This window comes from Symphalangus syndactylus, chromosome 9 (genome assembly GCF_028878055.3).
Source record: "Symphalangus syndactylus isolate Jambi chromosome 9, NHGRI_mSymSyn1-v2.1_pri, whole genome shotgun sequence".
In the NCBI taxonomy this organism is placed as follows: Eukaryota; Metazoa; Chordata; class Mammalia; order Primates; family Hylobatidae; genus Symphalangus; species Symphalangus syndactylus.
The window spans coordinates 110204210-110222620 of NC_072431.2; the positions used below are offsets into that span (position 1 = coordinate 110204210).

The 18411-nt window shown below is 55.2% G+C and overlaps 1 protein-coding gene across 3 annotated transcripts in view; it reads left to right on the top strand.

Annotated features, from left to right (window-relative positions):
• Window positions 1–5658: 5658 nt before the first annotated feature.
• CNTFR (ciliary neurotrophic factor receptor) overlaps window positions 5659–18411 on the top strand; it is a 38024-nt gene continuing 25271 nt past the window's right edge. The window contains exons 1-2 of one of the 3 annotated variants that reach the window (XM_055293905.2): window positions 5659–5736; window positions 14630–14740. The gene's annotated coding sequence lies outside the window, so the exon portion shown is untranslated. Of the gene's footprint in view, window positions 5737–6076; window positions 6258–14629; window positions 14741–18411 lie in introns of those variants that run through there. The other 2 variants (XM_055293903.2, XM_055293904.2) reach the window with 2 other exon arrangements.

Below are 18411 nucleotides of genomic sequence, written 5' to 3' on the forward strand. Positions count from 1 at the left end.
TTTTTTTTTTTTGTATTTTTAGTAGAGATAGAGTTTCACCATGTTAGCCAGGATGGTCTCGATCTCCTGACCTCGTGATCCGCCCACCTTGGCCTCCCAAAGTGCTGGGATTACAGGCATGAGCCACTGCGCCCAGCCTACAGTGTACAGTTTTAATGCATGTGTACAGTTGGCCCTCTATATCTGTGAGTTCTGCATCCTCTGATTCAACCAACCACATTAGGAAAAAAAAAGCAATAAAAATAGAAATATAACAATAAAAAACAATACAATTAAAAACCAAAACAGTATAACAACTATTTACATAACACTTACATTGTATTAGATATTACAAGGAATCTAGAGCTGATTTAAAGTAGATGTGGGGATGTGCTTAGATCATACACAAATATTATGCCATTTATTATATAAGGGACTTAAGCATCCTCAGAGTTGGTATCCTCAGGGGGTCCTGGAACCAATTCCCAACAGATACTTATACCACTCTCCCCCAACAACGGTAACTCCAATCTGATTTCTGTCACCATACATTAGTTTTGCCTATTCTTGAGCTTTATATAAATGAAATCATTCATTATGTACTCTTTGTGTCTTTTTTCCCCTTTGCTCAACATTTTGTCTGTGAGATTTATCCACATTGTTGTATGTAGCTGGTTGTTTTCCATTGCTGTACTTACATCACAATCTGTTTATCTATTTGTGTTGTTTCCACTTTGGGGCTATCATTAGTAAAGCTGCTATGAACATTCTGGGTAAACATATTTGATCATTCCTCCTGGGTATATATCTAGGAACGGACTTGCTAGGCCATAGAATAAGTACATGCACAGCTTTAGTAGATACTGCCACACAGTGTTTCAAAGTGGTCGTACCAACTTAACGTGCACTAGCATTCTATGGTGTTCTAGTTGCTCTATGTCCTTGCAAGGGCAGAGATTTTTGTCTGGTTCACTACTTAGATCAATGCCTGGCATATTGTAGGTGCTCAATATATATTTATTGACTGACTTAGGAAGCGGGGAGCCATCAGCATTCTTGAGGTCCTGCTCTGGCCAAGGCACTAACTTGCTGGGTGACTCTGAGCAAGTGACTCCCTTTCTCTGGGCTGTTTCTCTGTCTGCAGCATAAGGGGACCAGCACTAGGGGCTTTATTTTTCAGTGCCAGCTGGGTGCTATGAAAGCTAGACACCTGTTCATTCATTTACTTCACTTGTATTGATTAAGGATGCCACCTACGATGTGCTAGGATGGTGAGGGTATGATCTGTGACACGCCACTGACAGTGTCCTTCAGGTCAGCCAGGGCCAGGGGTCACTGCCCATCTTGTCCCCTAGTCATCTTCCCAGAGCCCGCTCCTCCTCCGTCTGTCCAGCCCTGACCCTGGGGGGAGGGGGTCTGGTCTGAGACTGAGGATGGAAAATGTGATTAATAATCAAAAAACATCCAAGAGGAAGAGACCAGGAAAACAACTTGAGGAAGGCTCCTCGCCCGGGGGAGGGGGGCCATGTCCTGGGCCTCGGGACAGCTCCGGCCGCCCTCCCGCCGCCCTTTCTGGGAAGCCGCCACAGGAGTGGATAATTGTAGCCAAAAGTGAAAAAAAAGTCACCCTAATTATTTATTTTTTTAAAAGATGCCCCCTAGTGTAAAGTATGCTTCCCCTGGGGGCTTCCTTCTACTCTGTTACCCCCCTGCTAATGGTGCCCCTGCTTGGTCAGGCTGGAGGGCCCTGGAGGCACTGGGCTGGGGGCAGAGGAGGAATTTCAACATGAAATGTTTTGTTCATTAACAGAGAACATAGCGGGAAATTCCCTTTCTGCCTGGGCCTGGGCGGCCCAAGCAGACACTCAAAAGCTATTGTGAAAAATTGAGTCTAGGCTGCAGAATGGGGTGGGGGTTATGTTGGGGGGCGTACAACAGACATTGTCTCCCCTCTTCTCAGACTCCTGACTTCCAGGGGTTTCCTGAGCCTTAATCTTTCTGCCTTTTGGTGATTTTGTTCCCGATTCCTCAGGTTACTCTCAAAATTTCCTTTTAGCAAACCGGAGGAACTGGGATTAGACTGGAGTTAGAACTCCCAGTGGAGGAGGAAGAAAGGATATCAAAGGGCGTGAGGGGAGACCTTGGACCTGAATAATTTAGAATTCTGACAGAATATATTGGAATCGATAGGCAGCAAATCTGAGGGGGACCTGGACAGGAATGAAAGCCCCTCTCTATCAGAGTGAATTTAGAGGGCCTTGATGAGAAGGGAAGAGGAGATAGTTCCAGGAACTGGGGGTAATTCAAGGTTGAATACTTAGTTTCCCCCATTCTCTACCTTTAGGGGATCTTTGCCCTTTCTGGTGCCAGAGGTTGGAAGGCTTAGGGCACACAGGCAGCCATCCAGATGATAGGATTCCAGAAGGGGGTGTGCAGGATGGGGATGTTGTGAGTGGGCCCCAGGTACTATCTCAGGATGGTGCTGGGAGCTGTCTCTGGATGCAGGGGTAAGTCGTCCCTAGGGGCCTGGGCTGGACCCTGAGTTGGGGGGGTTTGGGCCCCCCTCCCTGGCTTGGCCCGGCCCGGGGCTCTGTGGGATCGGGTTTCTCGGCGCCTGGAGCCTCCGCGAGGCCGAGCTGTTCCCGGGCCCCGGCCAAGCCGCCCCGGGCGCTGGCACTGTGTGAGGAAGCAGGCGGGGTGAGGGGGAGCGAGGGCGGGGGCTTGAGGGCGTTTACGTAACTGCCTCCTGGAGCCCGCCCCAACCCGCCAAACCCCAGTGTGATTGAGAGCGCGTGTGACTCTGTGTGTGCCTGTGTGACACTCAGTGTGACCGAGTTCATGGCTGTGTGTGTAATTGTGTCTATGTGTGGGTATGGTGTGTGTGACTCAGGGACTCTCCTACTCTTTTGGGACCTCTAGTTCCTAGCCCAAGCTGGGGACCCTGACTCTCAGTGTACCATAGTGAAGTTGAATATACACCTTTTACTGTTTGAGATTGGGTGTGTGACTTTATGTGACCATGTGTTTGGCATTTGTAATACAGACAGCCTGTGTGTGAGAGTGTGTGTGTTTGTAACTTTGGACAGCCAGGTGTGTGCTCCAGGGAGAAACTTTCTGATGGTATTGCAAGTTAGAAACCAGCACTGTTTCCTAAAGGAGCACTGGAAAGGTAGACTATAGGAGATGGGGAGGGAGCTCTCCTTCCTCGGAGACATGTCAGTAAGAATAAGGAAGGGTCTTTGCTTGCCCAACGGCTTGGAATGGCACAATTGATCCCTTGGTGTGTGTGGGGGGCCCAAGTTTAGGTCACCTGCCAGGGTGGAGGGTGGTGTCAGAAATCCTGGCCGTAGAGCCCCTTTCATGGTAGAGAACTCCAGGAACTGAAAGTCAATGAGGAACTTCCCCTAATTTCCCCAGGCCCAAATGTGAGATCCCCATCACGTGCGGGGCACAAGGGATCTGGCCTGGGGGTGTTACTTCCAGCCACTTCATCATGGGCAACGTAGATGGTGAAGATTGGGAAGGCAGTGAATTCTTGGAGATGGAGTTGGGGAGAGGATGTCAGTGAAGTGGGGTTGGCTTAAGGATAAGTGACATGACATAGAAGGGGGCTGGCGCAGAGCTGGGGAGGCCGGGAATAGGGGCGCTTAATAAAGCTGGAGGGGAGGCAGGGCCACATCCTGCAGGGCTTTGAAGCCCCACCTAAGAAACTCAACTTTGCCCTCAAGGCGGTGGGGAGGGCTCAGCACTGAGGCTTACAAGCTCAAAGGCTACTGTGTAGGTACGGCATCAGAGGCGGCAGGAGCACAAACCACTACTAGTCTGTTGACCCAGCTCTGGGGGGAGGAAAATTGGTTGTGAGCCGAGTGGCGGCTGTGTGGAGAGGTGGCAGCACCCGGTGTTCCGTAGGTGGCCGAGGCCTCAGCGCGGAGCAGGAGCAGCAGCCAGAAGGGAACGCACGTCCCGCACCGTCCGCCAGGTGTCGCTTCGGCCCCGGGGAAGCGCTCGAGGCTGCTGGGTCCAGCGTCGGGAGGAGCTGCTGACCGACTGACGCCTGGACAGAGGTCCGACGTGCGCCTCTTCCCTTCCTTTATCCTCTGACATCCACACGTCCACTTCCAGGACCCCAGACTCCCAGTGCGGATCTTGTCCCCGCAGCCGTGGACTGCGGCTCTGCCGACAGCAGCCTCTGCGTCCCCGGGGGCCGAGGGGGACATTTGACCGGGACAGAATTCCCGACTGCTCCCAACCTGGCAGAAAGAGGCTGAGCCAGGGACACCGGAGCATCTGGAGGTCAAGTCCGTTCCCCAAACCACTCGCCGATTTTCACCCCGTCCGCCCCTCCCCGGCCGGATTAGAGCGCCCAGGCCGGTCAGCCCCCTGGAGAGGAGCGGCCCCCGGTGTACCGAACCTTCCCAGGGCCTAGAGCTTCGCCGCAGGGGCAGGGGCAAGTCCTGCTCCCCTCAAGATCCCGTCGCAACGCCCCCTTCCTTCCCCGCGTCCACAGTCTAATCCCGGTCTGCGGCCCGGGAAGCAGGAGGCTGGCGGCCCAGAAAGCCCGGGGAGAGGACACCTTGTGTGGGCGGCTGTGCGCTGGCCCTCAGCGGGGCGCAGCTAGTTTGCTGTGTGTCCTGAAGTCCTAGCTGGCCGTCTCTGAGCTCCAGCCCATGCGACCCCTGCCAGTTGTAGGAAGGGGATTCTGTGGCCACGGAAGTGAAAGTGAAAAGCCCAGGCCGTGGCGGGAAGAAGGATTTTCCTCTGCAGTGGGAGTCCCTGAGGCATTTGTTGGGAAAGGGCCCGGGCGCTCTAGGCAGCCTACTGAGGAAGGATGTGAGGAAACAGCGAGACATTTCCCTCCCTTCTCCTCGCCCTCAGCCCTAGAGCAGCTCCCCGGAGGGGCAGGGCCCAGGATTATGGGTCAAGGGTCAGGTGAAAAATCCAAGGGGTGGAGACGGGGGTGGCCTTCTCGGTTTCCGCCTCTGCCATTGCCACTCCATTGCGCTTTCACGTGGCCTCAGAAGTTGGTCAGGTTGTCTAACCTTACTCTCCTATGTTGCAGCCAGACCGGAGGCCCAGGGGCGAGTTCAGTGAACACCCCGGCCCCTCAGAGGCCCAGGTTGCGAAGGCAGTGAGCCTCCTATCAAAGGGTGCGCCTGCGCCCGGCATTGAGGGTGCACCCTCCCTACCCCTTCATTCCAGTGGAGGCTTCTCCCCCGGCTATGTGTCCTCGGGGCGCGAGGAACATGCGAGTAGTGGTGTTGGTGTCATCGGAGACACGGGAGGCATGGGCCTGGGCTCCTGGCCGGGTCCATCCGCGGTGAAGGAAGCCCCTTTCCCCCGCGCGAGGGGGTGACCGGGAAGGGAGTCGTTGCGGGGGGCAGTAGTAATAGGGGAGAGGCGGAGCCGGCTGGCTTCTTCTGCCCAAAGTGGGGGTTGGGGGTTCTGGCTCGCGTTCCTCTCACGGCGACGCCGGAGGGAGGACCCCGAGAGTTGGCCCGGGGTGTGCCAGGGAGTCGGTGCGAGGCCGTCAGGGCCTGAATGTGCGGGAGTGTGCGCAGGAGAGACCTGGCCAAGGCCGAGAGGGAGAGTGAGTGCGAAGGAGAGATCCCGGGGGTGGGTGCGCGCCCAGCCGCCCTAGGGGAGCGGGCGGAGTGGGTGTGTGTGTGTGTGCGCGCGCGCGCGTTTGCGAGACCCGCGGCCGGGGCTGCGCGTGAAGCACGGGGACCACAGCCGTCTGGAGGGCGCGCCCGAGAAAGGGTGAACGCGAGGGGGCCACGCGTGCCAGTGCGGACGAGTGTGCCAGCGGGGGGGCAGAGAGCGTGCCAGTTCTGGGCGAGTGGGAGTGGGGGCTCACAGGCCCGCGCAGGACGAGCGGGCCGCGTGTGCCAGGAGCGAGAGCGTGCCAAGGCGGGGGCGCGCGGGGCCCGTGGCGGGGAGGGGTCGTGGCGCGCGGCCGCGGAGACGCGGGGAGACAAGGCAAGAGGGGGAGGGGAGCGAGGGCGCGCGCGGCCGAGCGGGCGCCCGCGGTCACATGGGCGAGGGAAGGAGGGAGGGAGCGCGCGAGGGAGGGAGGAGGATGGGGGGGTTAAAGCCGCCGAGCGCCGAGGAGCCGGTGCAGAGCGGGCGGCGGCGGCAGCGGAGGCGGCGGCTCCAGCCGGCGCGGCGCGAGGCTCGGCGGTGGGATCCGGCGGGCGGTGCTAGCTCCGCGCTCCCTGCCTCGCTCGCTGCCGGGGGCGGTCGGAAGGCGCGGCGCGAAGCCCGGGTGGCCCGAGGGCGCGGTGAGTACCCTGCGGCGGAGTGCGCGCGGCCGGACCCTCAGAGCCCGGGCTGACCAACAGACCGGCGGCCCTTGTGCGCGCGGGAAGAGTGAGGGGACACCCCTGGGCCCACGGACGGGGGCGACAGGAAAGTTCACGAGAAACTTTGCCTGCAAACTCGGGGGCGGGGGCTCTGGAGAAGCGGCCCCCCACGTCCGGGCGCTCCGGGGGGTTGGGCGTGGTGGTGGTGGTGGGGCCGACTGTCGACTAGAGGGAGGTAGCTCCGGCGGTTTGTCTTAGTGTCCCTGTTCTCCCCACCCCTCAGCTGCACGCTCGGGGTCTGGAAAAATTCCTGGGTTTGGGGGGTTCGTAGTGGCCTCTGCGCGCCCAAAGGTGGCTTCTTTCTCGGGCAGAAATCTGGACTTCAAAGCGCCCGGGGATGCGAACCGACGGTTGCGCGTCTGCCAGTGCATGTGTCCGTGCGAATCCGCGCGCGCGCGCGCGCGCGTGTGTGTGTGCATATGTGTGTGTGTGTCGGTCGGCGTCCCCATGGTTTTCTCTTGAGTCCGCCTGGATGTATCTCCATGTAGTGGGTCTCCTCCAGTGTCTCTTTGTAAGTCTTCCTGGCTTGTGTGAGTCTGCCTATGGTGTATCCCCAAGTGTCTGTGAGTCTGCTCGTGTGTGTCTCCTCCAGTGCTGCTCAGTGTGAGCCAGTCTGGGTGTCCCTGTGTTGCGGAGTAGTGTATCTCCGCGTGTGTGGGGGCTGGGCCGTGGGGAGGTCACCAGACGGACAGCTCTCCCTCTCGGCTCCTCTCCTCTCCTCTCCCGAGCCTCTCCTCCAGCGTGAGCTCGCTCGCTCGCTCGCTCCCTTGTCCCCCTCCCCACTCCAGTAGCTTCAGGCGGGCAGGACTATTTCACGCCTTGTTGAAAATTCAGGATTTTCTTTCTCTTTCCGTCTAGTCTCTCTTTTTGAGAAGCGTCTGTGTGTGTCTGTGTGCCTGGCAGCTTGTCTGCAACATTGGGTGTGTGTCTGCATGCCGCTGTAGGAGTGTGTCTCTAACACTAGTTGTTCTGCCTGTAATACTTGGTGAATTTGTGTCTGTGTCACTGGGGGTGTTTGTGTGGCTGTGATCACTGAGGTGGTGAGAGTCTGAAATGCTGGGTGTGTCTGTGCATCTGTAATTGCTGTGTGTCCGAGGGGCCTGAAACACCAGGTGTATTTTTGTGTATCTAACTCTGGGTGTGATGGTGTGCTATTACACGTGTGGGAATGGGGCTTGAACCATTGCAGATTCCCAGGGATGTAGGGCTAGCAATGACTTGGGGGCTAGAAGGGCCTAGGTGTCTCAAACTATGCCCCCCTATCTCCACTGTCACAACCCACACAAATCCTCTCAGCTGGTGCCAGGGGCTCCTGGTCAGCATTGGTGAGATGGAGCTAAGGTTCACACTGTCAGGGCTGATACTCCAACTGAGACCCTGAGCCTACACAAAGACTAGGAGTTTAAAGTTCATGCACAGGACTTTTGGGGGCTCTGGAATCCATACTCAGATGCACACTGGGACACTTCAACTCCTTCTAGGGTCTAGGGGCTTACATTCATATGGACTCACACTTACGTTGTGGGGCTCATATCCAGGGATACACTTCAGTCCTGGAGTTTCCACATAGACTCACATTGGAACTCTGCTCACACTGGTACCCACACTGGAACTGTAGGGTCATGCTTGGATTCACGGTCTTATCCTTTAGCTTAGATCTACATTGAGACCTAGAGCTCACACCCAGAATCTCACTGGGGTCCTAGGGCTCACACTGGGGCTCACACAAAGACCCTCGTGCTCACTCCAATTCACACTTATATTCTGGGACTCCGAGTTAGTCAGACTCCCGTGGGGATCATGGGACTCACATTTGAACTCCAGGACTCGCTGAGGACACTGGGGTTCATAGTCAGATTCACACTTCCAAGCTGGGGATCACATTGACTCACATGGGGACCCTGGAGCTCACTCAGATTCACACTAGGACCTTTGGGTTCACACTTAGATTCATATGGGGACTTTGGGGGTCAGACCTCCATGGGTAACCTAGGGCTCACACATAGACTCATACCAGGATCTTGGTAGGACTCACTTGAAGTCCTGTGACTCACTCAGATTCATATTGGGATCTCAGAGCTCACACTCAGATTCACAGTAGGATTCTGATGTTCACACTTAGACTTTCAAGGGCACTTTGGGACTCACACTCAGACTTAAAAAGGGATACCAGTGCTCACACTTGGACTCCATATGAGTCACCTTAGCTCATACTCAGAAGCCCTTATGACCAGGGTCTCACACTCAGACTTACACTAGAACTCTAATACTTATGCTGACTTATACAGGAATCCTGGGACTCACAGGCTCTCTCACTTCAGTCCTGGAGCTTACATTCAGACCCACTGGGGTTTACAGTCAGATGCATGCTGAGACCTGGGCTCATACTCAAACCCATACTTGCATCTTGGAGTTCACTTAGATGGACATTAGATCGTGACACTTAGATTAAACTCACACTTTCATCCTGGGCTCACATTCAGATCCACACTAAGAATGTGGCATTCACAATCCCAGTGGAACTTAGGACTCATGGTCAGATATGCCCATGCTTTCCTTTGGTTTGTGGTGAGTATTGGGGCACTTGAAGTGAGGAACAGAGACTGCTACAGGATCTGTCCCCTCCAAAGGTGAGGAGGAGAGAGGATACACATTTGGTCAAATCCCTCACAATGGGCTGTGGGCTAATGGAGGGGAGTGGTGGTAAAGGCTAACCCAGTCAGATTTCCCTGCTGTCCTTGCATAAGGAGACTAGGCTCTTGGCAGGAAGATCTGAGTGGATTGTTGGTACAGGAGTGATGTGAACCTTTAGATTCCTCCGTGTGCCATGTCAATGCACACCCATCCCCCTTGAATAGTTTTGGACATCACTTCTGTGGTAGAGAAGGCCAGGTGGGGGAAATAAGACTCCTGTCCTCCCCAGACATCTCCCCCGCCCCATACACAAACACATCTCAATCATTCTTAGGATGGGAGGGGTGTGCAGATTGGAGGGAGCAGACCTTGGCTCCTGCAACTGCTCCAGGGTGTTGAATCTGTGATTGTAGGAGAGATAACAGCCTTAGATCTGTGGGGAGAAGTTAGCTGGAGGAGGAGACGGGATCCCACCCTCTCTTCTCTTCTCTGCCCTGGCTGGGGAGGGGGAGGAACCATGTTTTGTTGTGCGTGTCTCACAGTATCTCTGGGATTGCCTGTTGAGCCCTTATCCTGGCTCCAGGGCATGCCTAGCCTTCCCCACTGTGTTCCCCAAAAGAGCAGTAGCCCTGGGGTACCTAGGTTGCAGCCAGCCCTGGTATTCTAACTCCCATGGAGACCCTGCCCTGGACTTTGCGTGCTCTGCTGCTATGAACATCAGTGGGTGGGGCTGCCTGAGATATGCTGTCTTCCCCCATGGGAACCCACACAGTAGGGACATGGCCCTGCAGTCCCTCCCAATGCTGAGATGGCTGGGCTGTAACTGCTTCCCGTCCTGAAGGGGACACACGCTTTACAGCCCCCCTATGGGGGTGGGAGACTTGGAGGCAAGGCACCCGTGCTCTCTGAGTTGAAGTGTAAATGCATCGGAAACATATGGAGTGGATTTTCTTTGAAATGCAGATGGGTTTGGGGGGGACCATGTGTGCTTGGTTTGGGGGGTCCTGGAGAGCAAGGAGCCTGAGAAGTGAGAACTGACCCCTCCTCCAGACCCACCATTGGGTGGGGGTAGTGGTGGAGACCTCAGCTTTGTAAACTCCTGTGGCCCTGGGTGACCAAACCCACAAGGGCTCTCGGCTTCCTGTGGGGAGGGGCTGGGAAGGCAAGTGGTCCCTGGGGATGGAGAGCACTGAGGTCATCAGTCCCTTTTACCTCTGCAGAGGGCAAAGAGAGTCCCAAAGCACAGAGCTGTGCCCAGTTGGGGGTCACCAGAGCTCGGCGCTCTGGGGCCAAGGGGTGGAAGGAGGAGCTGGAGCAGATGTTGAGGAAGAGTTAGACTCTGCTGCTGTGGGCAGCCAGCTCCCAAAAGCTAAGACTAGAGCTACAGTAGCAGGAACTGAAATTAAACTATGATAGTGACTTGTGTTCAGCTTGAGGGCCCATCTTGGGTTTAGGAGCAAACTGAAGAGTCCTTAGCCTGTAGGAGGACAGGCTTCTCCAGACCCCAGGGCAGTCAGTGTGCCCCACCATATATCCTACCTGTACTTTCCCCACGTGACACTCAGCAAGGTTGCAGAGTAGTTGCCTATGAGCTCTGTGTGACTCAAGGACTGGGTCTACCTTGCTCACCCTGTACCTGCCTGCCCTTGGCACAGACCTCGTATACCAAGGAAGGCATTCTTGTGTGAACAGTAATACATCTTTTTCTCTCTCATTGGACCGAATGCTCCCTGTGGGCACGACCATGTGCCTGGCTCCCTGTACAGTGCCTGGCAGGGAAGAGGTGCTCAATAAACGTTGAGGCATGAATCACTGAGTGGGACAGATCATGGGGAGAGGGAAGCTCCTGGGATTTGTGGTTTGAGACCCAGCATCCCCTGTCCTACACCCGTTTGGCTCAAAGGAAGACTGGTTTGCAGGCTAGACTAGAGGAAGGGCTTTCCTTCACTCAGGGAAGGAGTGCAGATGATAGGCTCCTTCCTTGGAAAGGTCTGGACCAGAGGAGGCTGGGGCAGGGCAATCACCCTGATTTGGTGGCAGAGGTCAGAGGTCATCCTGCCCTTTCCCAGCCTCAGGATTTTGCAGAAGGTAAGGTCCTTTTTTCCTATGTGGTGGTGAACACGTCCCTTACCCTCTAGGTGTGAGTTTCTTGGACAAGAAGAAATTCCCTCAGGGGAATGGACCCCATCTCTGACCCTCTAGCTGAAGGAATGGACCCCATCTCTGACCTTCCAAGGCTGGGCTCTGAGGCTGTGTAGCTGTTGTGGGCACCACAGACTGTCTGTATTGCTTATTAATGCCTGTCTGAGAACACGGGGTTTGGATCCTAAAAATACTCTGTCCAGCCAGAGCCCAGGAGTTGCTGGCGTGGGCCAGTGTGTCAGTGGCTGCATCTTGGTCAGATAGAGACAGAGAGGAAGAAACACACATCCAACGCCAGGAAAGACTGGGAGACGGTGTGAATGTGGGGAAACTGAGGCAGCATAGGTGAGAGATACACAAGAAACAGAGCCTTTGTTTTATGTGGAGCAAAGATTTATAAAATTACTGGTGCCAGTTAGTCAAATTATGGCAACATTTAGGATAATCTGTTATCCTACGCTCCAGAGAATTTCCTTCTAAGAGAGTCTGGAGATACATCTGATGTCAGACATAAAAACCAAGTAGTCAGTAGGATCCATTTCAAGACCAGCTTCAGGATGTTCCAAAATTTAAGAGTGTGGCAAAAAACACAAAGTATTCCCAACTACCCTTTTCCGAGCCACTGCCCTCCTCCTTACCTCTTCAGAGCCCCTCCTTGCAGCCAGAGTCCCAATGAGGGTCTTAAGACTCCCTTTTATAGCCTCCCCCAACTTCTAAATCCCAGGGCTTTGCGTAGCCCCTCTCTCCAGAAGGGAGCTGCACAGTGGTTCCAAAAAGGCAGAGGAGCCCAGAGTCAGAGGGAAGATGCCATGTGACCTTGGCCCATGAGCTGACCCTTCCGGGCCCCTCCGTGAAATTGCGGGATGGGGGGCTGGGCCCTGGCCCAGGCCTGGAGAGAAGGCGGTTTTGGCACCCATCCAGGCCCCTGACGTCAATGACTTTCCAAATAATGGAATCAATATTGGGGGGTGGGGGCAAGTGTGAACCAGGCCCCAGCGATTAGAAACAGATCAGCACAACCCAGCAGCTGATTCTGATAGAGATGCCTTGGAGAGCTTGGGTGGGAGGCCTGGAAGGAGGTGGACTTGTGGGGGTGGGGTTGGGGGTGCTCAGGAATGGGCAGGCAGAGCCATCTAGTGTCCAGAGCTTGAGGGTATACGAGTGGGCAGAGATTCGGGCTGTCTGGGATTGGAATGATGGGGTGAGGGCCCCTGTCCTGGTCCCTTCCTCCTCGAGAGCCTACAGGGTTCTGAGGCTAGGTAAAGGTTGTGGATGGAGACTTAGCCAGCTAGTGATAAAGAGTGGGCAAGGGGATTTCATCTCTCTGCATCCCAGATGTGGGCCCCTAGGCCATATTAGGGGTCACAGGTTATACCCATGCAGTGGAAGAGTTCTGAGTGAGACCTAAGTAAGATGACTTTTTGCTTGGAAGCAAAGGGCATTAATCCAAGATAGGGAGATGGGTATCCCTCCTCAAACTGGGAATATGGCCTCCTCCACCAGCTCACATTCTCTCAGCCTCCTAGAGGACAGCAGGTGAGGATGAAGGGGACCATAGGGTTTATGGGGGGCTGGCCTGGCAGCAGCTGACAAAAAACAGGAAGAAGGGCTGGGGGAGCGGCTGTAATTATGGGGCATTTATTATTAATCAGATGAAATTGCTGGAAGCAGCTGGTGTAATGTGCGTAGCTATACAGACTCTGCATGCTCCCCCCGCAATACGCACACACACATACGCACGCCACACACAGCCTGAGCCTTGCTTGCTTTAACAGTCTGTTTCTTGTGAAGGTCAGATGGGTCTATATGTGTCTGTCTGCATGCTGGAGTGCATCTGTCTGTGTTTTTTCATGTCAGCCTGTACCCTCCTCTACTCCTATTGTCTCCTTTTCCAGCTATCTCTCTCATTCTTTGGCCTAATGTGTCCCTCTCTGTCTCTGGCTTCCCCTCAGTCTCCCTCCCTTTGAACCTGTCTTGGTGTGGCTGTATCTGTCACTATCAACCACCCTGTCTCTAACACCTTATTTTAGTTTCTGGCTATCTCTCCCTGGGTGGTGATGTCTCTGCATCTCTGGGCAGGATTGGAAGACGTGGAATCCCATTCTCATGGTATGTGTTTAGGCTCCTAATCATACCTTTGGCAGATATATCTGGGACCTGCTTTCAGGGGAGCAGTTGGACCCTGAGGATCTCCTGGGGTCTTATAGAAGGTGAGGGGTCTTTTGAATGGCTAGAGTCCATAGAAGCAACAGTGGTTTCAAGATACCCTGAGTTCAAGGCCAGCTCCTTTACCAACTACCAGTTGTATGACTTTGGCCAAGCTGCTTCTGTTCTCTGAGCCTCAGTTTCAGGATCTGTAAAATAGAAACAGGATTACCTCCAAAGCTTGTTTTTTATTTTATTTTATTTTATTTTATTTTATTTTATTTATTTTTTTTTTTTTTGAGATATGGTTTCACTTGGTCACCCAGGCTGGAGAGTGCAGTAGCTCAATCTTGGCTCAATGCAACCTTCGCCTCCCAGGCTCAAGTGACCCTCCCACCTCAGCCTCAGGAGTAGCTGGAACCACAGGCACGTGCCACCACGCCTGGCTAATTTTTTGTATTTTTGGTAGAGATGGGGTTTCACTATGTGGCTCAGGCTAGTCTCGAACTCCTAAGCTCAGGTGATCCACCTGCTTCAGCCTCCCAAAGTGCTGGGATTACAGGTGTGAGCCACCATGCCTGGCCTTGAAGCTTGTTTTGATGATTCAGTACCAAAATGTAAATTAAGTACTTGTCACAGTGTCTGGGTAACCAAGGACCCTGAACAAGTGATACCTGCTGTTATTATTATTGGGAAAGGCATTGTGCAGGTGGGCGAGAGATCTGCACAGGCAAATTGGTATAGCAGCAAGGTTTTGGAACTAGATACGGACTCAAATCTAGACTCTGGAACTGATCAGCTCTGTGGTATTGGGCAAGACCTCCTTGAAGCTCAATCTCCTTGGTTATCAAATGCGAAGAACAATAAAACCTACCTCATGGAGAAATCATGAAGATTAAGTAAGATAATGCATATAAAGTGCCAAACACAGTTCCTGGCCTATAATAGATGCTCAATAAATCATAGTGGTGATAAGGAAGGGGGTGTTATGATGGTGGTTATTTACACCATGCCTGTGACCCTGTGACTCTAGGATTGTGCATGTGAGGATGCATGTGATATGGAGGTGCCTGTGTGTCTGCGAACTGATTGTATAGGAATTGTGGATTGTCTGTGGGTGTGTATCTGTGTGTTGTATCAGGCCACTGCTTTCTGGCAACCTTTGTCCCTGTGGTTCAGAACCTGAAGTCAACAAGGGGTGCTGGGAGGGGTCTGTATTACTCTCAACTTTTCTTCTTCCAGACGTTTAGCTGCTGCCTGCCTCAGTCTCCTCTTCACACAGTGGGGCTGTGAGTATGGAATGGCCTCTGAGTTGGACTAAGGCCTGTGGCTCCTCTGTGACCTCTGATTTGTGCCCTTTGCCCTTCTAGACTCTAGCCTTGTCACCTCATCTTGCCCCCTTGGTTTTGGAAGTCCTGAAGAGTTGGTCTGGAGGAGGAGGAGGACATTGATGTGCTTGGTGTGTGGCCAGTGGTGAAGAGGTAGGTGCTGGGGCGCAGGTGGGGCAGATCAATCTCAAGGACTCAGGCAGGTGTAGTGGGGCTGTACGTCTAGGGGACATGAGTGGAGGAGGACCTGAGATTCCTTCCTTTCTTCGCCTGTCCTTTCTTTTTCCAGAGGTTTTGGGCTCAGCCTGGCTGAGGCTTTTCATGCTCTCATAATAGGCCTAGAAAGGGAAGAGACTTATCTGTGGTCACACAGGCAAGGGCAACACCAGGTTAGGAGACTGGGTTCTATACTAAGGGGGGGGCTGAATCCCAGATATGGGAATATGTTTCTGTTTCAGTATCCTCAGGTTTCCTGTCTGCTTCCCAGACATCTCTCTTACTTGATTGGAGGAGCAGCTAGGCTTTAAAAAGATGAGATAGGAGGTCAGAAAGTCCAGAATCTTCTGAGGCCAGCTGTGGGGCCAAGCCTGACTCTCCCTGTCTCTCATTCAGGCTAGGCAAGGCCCCTGGATTGGCAGCTTGGGGGTGGGGGCATCCAAGGAATCGAGGCACTGGAGCGGAACGGAAGGGCCTATTGTCCAAAACCCGCCAGAGGCCCACAAAGGCCGGCCGGGCTTTTCATCTCAGCTCCCAAACAGACTGGCCATTTTCCCGGCTGGGGGCTGAGGGGGGACTAACCCTTCACAACTAGGACCAGGGTGTTGTTGAGGGTGGAGTGGGGTACCCCAGGCTGACACATAAAAGGGGCTTAAGATGGAGCTGGGGCCCAGGAGAGGAGGAAGGGAGGCCTGAGAAGGCTGTAGAGAGTTAAGCTTTTCACCCCACTGTTCCCAGAGGACCCAAGGACATGGGGTGTGTATCTGATAGAAGTTCAGACTAGGATGGGGCTAGGAGATGGATTTACAGAATAAAAGATAATATTTATGGGGGGTACCTTGGGAGGAGTCTGATGGCTTATTTGGAAAGTGTGCTACTGGGCTGTGAGGGCACATAATCCTCCGCAAACTGGGAACACCTTAGGGAGCCGGGACAGGAGCTGGAGAAGAGAAGGATAGTGGTCGGGGAAAGAATGGGCTCCCTGCAGCAAGAAGAACGGAGGCCAGACAGCGGGAAGGACTTCCTGCCAGTGAACAGTAGCTCAGATGCCCTGACCTTCTTCCTGGGGATCTCAGAGGATTGCCTCAGCAAGCAGGGGAGCTGGAGAACACCCCAGGGGCTCAGGCTGAGGCAGCTTCTGTGGGGGCCAAGGAGGAGGAGGAGGAGGCCAGAGAGGGAGGACTTGGCAGTTCTGTTCACCCTCCCCCAGCAGCACCTCCAGCACCACTTTAAAAACAGCTTTTTAATTTAACAAAGTGGATGAAAAACCGTTTTTGGAAATAAAGAATATCTGCTCTCTCCCAGGCTAGCACTCAGCCCTTGCAGAGAGCCTCTCTCTGGGCTTCTCCCTGCTGCCCATGGTTCCTTTCCTCCCTGTCTCTTTTTGTTTGCTTGTTTCTGCTCCTCAGCCCCCCAGCTTCCTTTGGCCTCCCATCACCCTCTCTGTCTCCATCACCCTCTTTCTGTCCATCTCAGCCTCTGTGGGAGCCTCGCCCTCAGTGTCTTATCTCAATGGTATCTCTGTATTTCCTTCTGTCTCTCCTCTCCCAGTCTCTCTCTTCTAGGGCCCATCTCTCTTTCCTGATTTGTCTCTGTCTCCCAGCCTGTCTCAATCTCTGTCTCTCCACCCCCCTCCTTCTCCCCCAACCCCAGCTCTAAATGGGTCTATTTAAAACGCCCGACGCTGCCAAGTCAGAAAAGCGTCTCCTGATAAAGCGCATTAGGCGGAGGGAGGGAGGAGGGGGAGGAGGGAGCGGCGGGCGGACGGATTGATCCAAGCCCGTAACCCCATTAATCAGGCAGCGTGGATCCCCCTCCCTCCCCCGTTCCAGCCCCTTTTGAGCTAAAAGCCCCTTAAATATTTATCACCCCTCCCCCACGGGGGCAAAGGGAGGAGGGTATGGCCCTTGGTGTGAGCATCCCCAGCTGTCTGGTGCCCCCGACCCCATGTGGATGTGCATGTGCACGTGTGTGTGTGCGTGTGCTCATGTGTACGTGTACGGGTGTGCACACCTGACAAGCCCAGGGTCCAGTGACCAACCTGCCCCTCACCCTCTGGGCAGCCTGGTCCCTCCCTGGAGACCCTAGGAGTCTGGCCCTGCTCCTGTCCTTCCTAAAGGGGGACCTGGGGTCCTCATCCCAAATGCAGAAAATAACTGGAGGACGGGTGGCATTGCACTATCACTCCCAGAGGGCAGGATGGTGAGCCTGGGGTTCAGTTTCTAGATTCCCCCAAATTCCCAGCACTGGAAGTAACTTGGGGAATAGAGTTGGGGCCCCATGTTCCTAAAGTAAGGCAACTTGGAAGGCTGGCTGAAGTTCCTGCTTTATCCTCACAGAGCAGGAATAGGACCTGGAATAGGACTTGGGGGTAGGCTGGGAGCCTCCCGTGCCCTAAAAAATGTGGGAAAGTGAGCTGGGCCTTGGGGGGGGCGGTCACCCCGGGAGGAGGAGGGTAGCCCGGAGCTGGGGACGGGTCCCACATCTCTCACCACTTGCTGATAGCCCCAGGCAGCAGAGGTCAGCCCTGAGACCAGCAGTGGTCTGCCCGAGTTGGCCTGCGGCAACTTCTCCTTGGGAGGGAAAAGGAGGCCCCGGCCACCCCTGGGTGTGGAGAGGGGCCGGGACCGGAGCGGGGAGGGTCCCTTCTGCCTCCCCTCCCCCAGCATCAAGTGCCACATCTCCTCCTGACTCAGACAATTAGATTCAAAGGATGACCTCACTGCATGCCGTCCCTCACTCTCCCTCCGCTAGCTCGCTTGCTCGTTCGCTTGCAGCGCGCTCCTTCCTCCCCTCCTCCCGGCCCGCTTGCCCGGTCGCTCACTTGGGGCTCGGCCCTCGTCGCTCACCGCGTGGCCCGGCCCCTCGCCCACCCGCCCGCCGGGACCGCTGTGGGGGCTGCTCCTGCCTCCCGGGTCGTTCCGGCTGCCCGGGCCCCAGCCCCGCAGACCCGATGCCCGCAGGCGGGCAGGCGGACCCACGGAGCGCCGGAGGCACCGACGGGGCGCCTGCGTGGGGACCCAGGTCAGTGGCCACAAGGCCGGAGGACTTGTCACCCCCGCCACCGCGACGCCCCCGCCCCGCGCCCGCCCGCCAGCCCGCCCAGCCCGCCTCGGCGCTTCCCGCTCCTTTCTCGGCCCCCGCCCCCCGCGGCTGCTCGGCGCGCTCCCCCTGCCAAGCTGTCTCTCTTCTCTTCTCTTTCTCTCCCCCCAGCCCCCCTGCCTCTGCAGCCGGTGGGAGGGACTGGGACTTCCTGAGGTCCCAGGGATGGGGCCGGGGCCCATTGGCTGCAATCGGACCAGGCCTCTGAGAGGGGAGGGGGCTCTGGCTGTGTCCATTGGCCTGGGGGAGGGGACCACCGCCTGAGTGGAAGGGGGGCTACAGAGAGAGAGGCCCAGGGTGTGGGGGTGACATCTAGACAGAGGGGATGAGCTCCTGATATCTTTCTTTTCTCACATCCTGTGGGCCTCTTGCCTGGTTTCATTTGATCCCCAAAGCCTGGCTTCATTTGTCCACACCTCCTAGCTAACTTTAGTCCCCACTGCCTGGTTTCATTTGGCTCCCACCACCTACCTTCTTTGGGGCCCTGTCACCTGGTTTCCTTACAC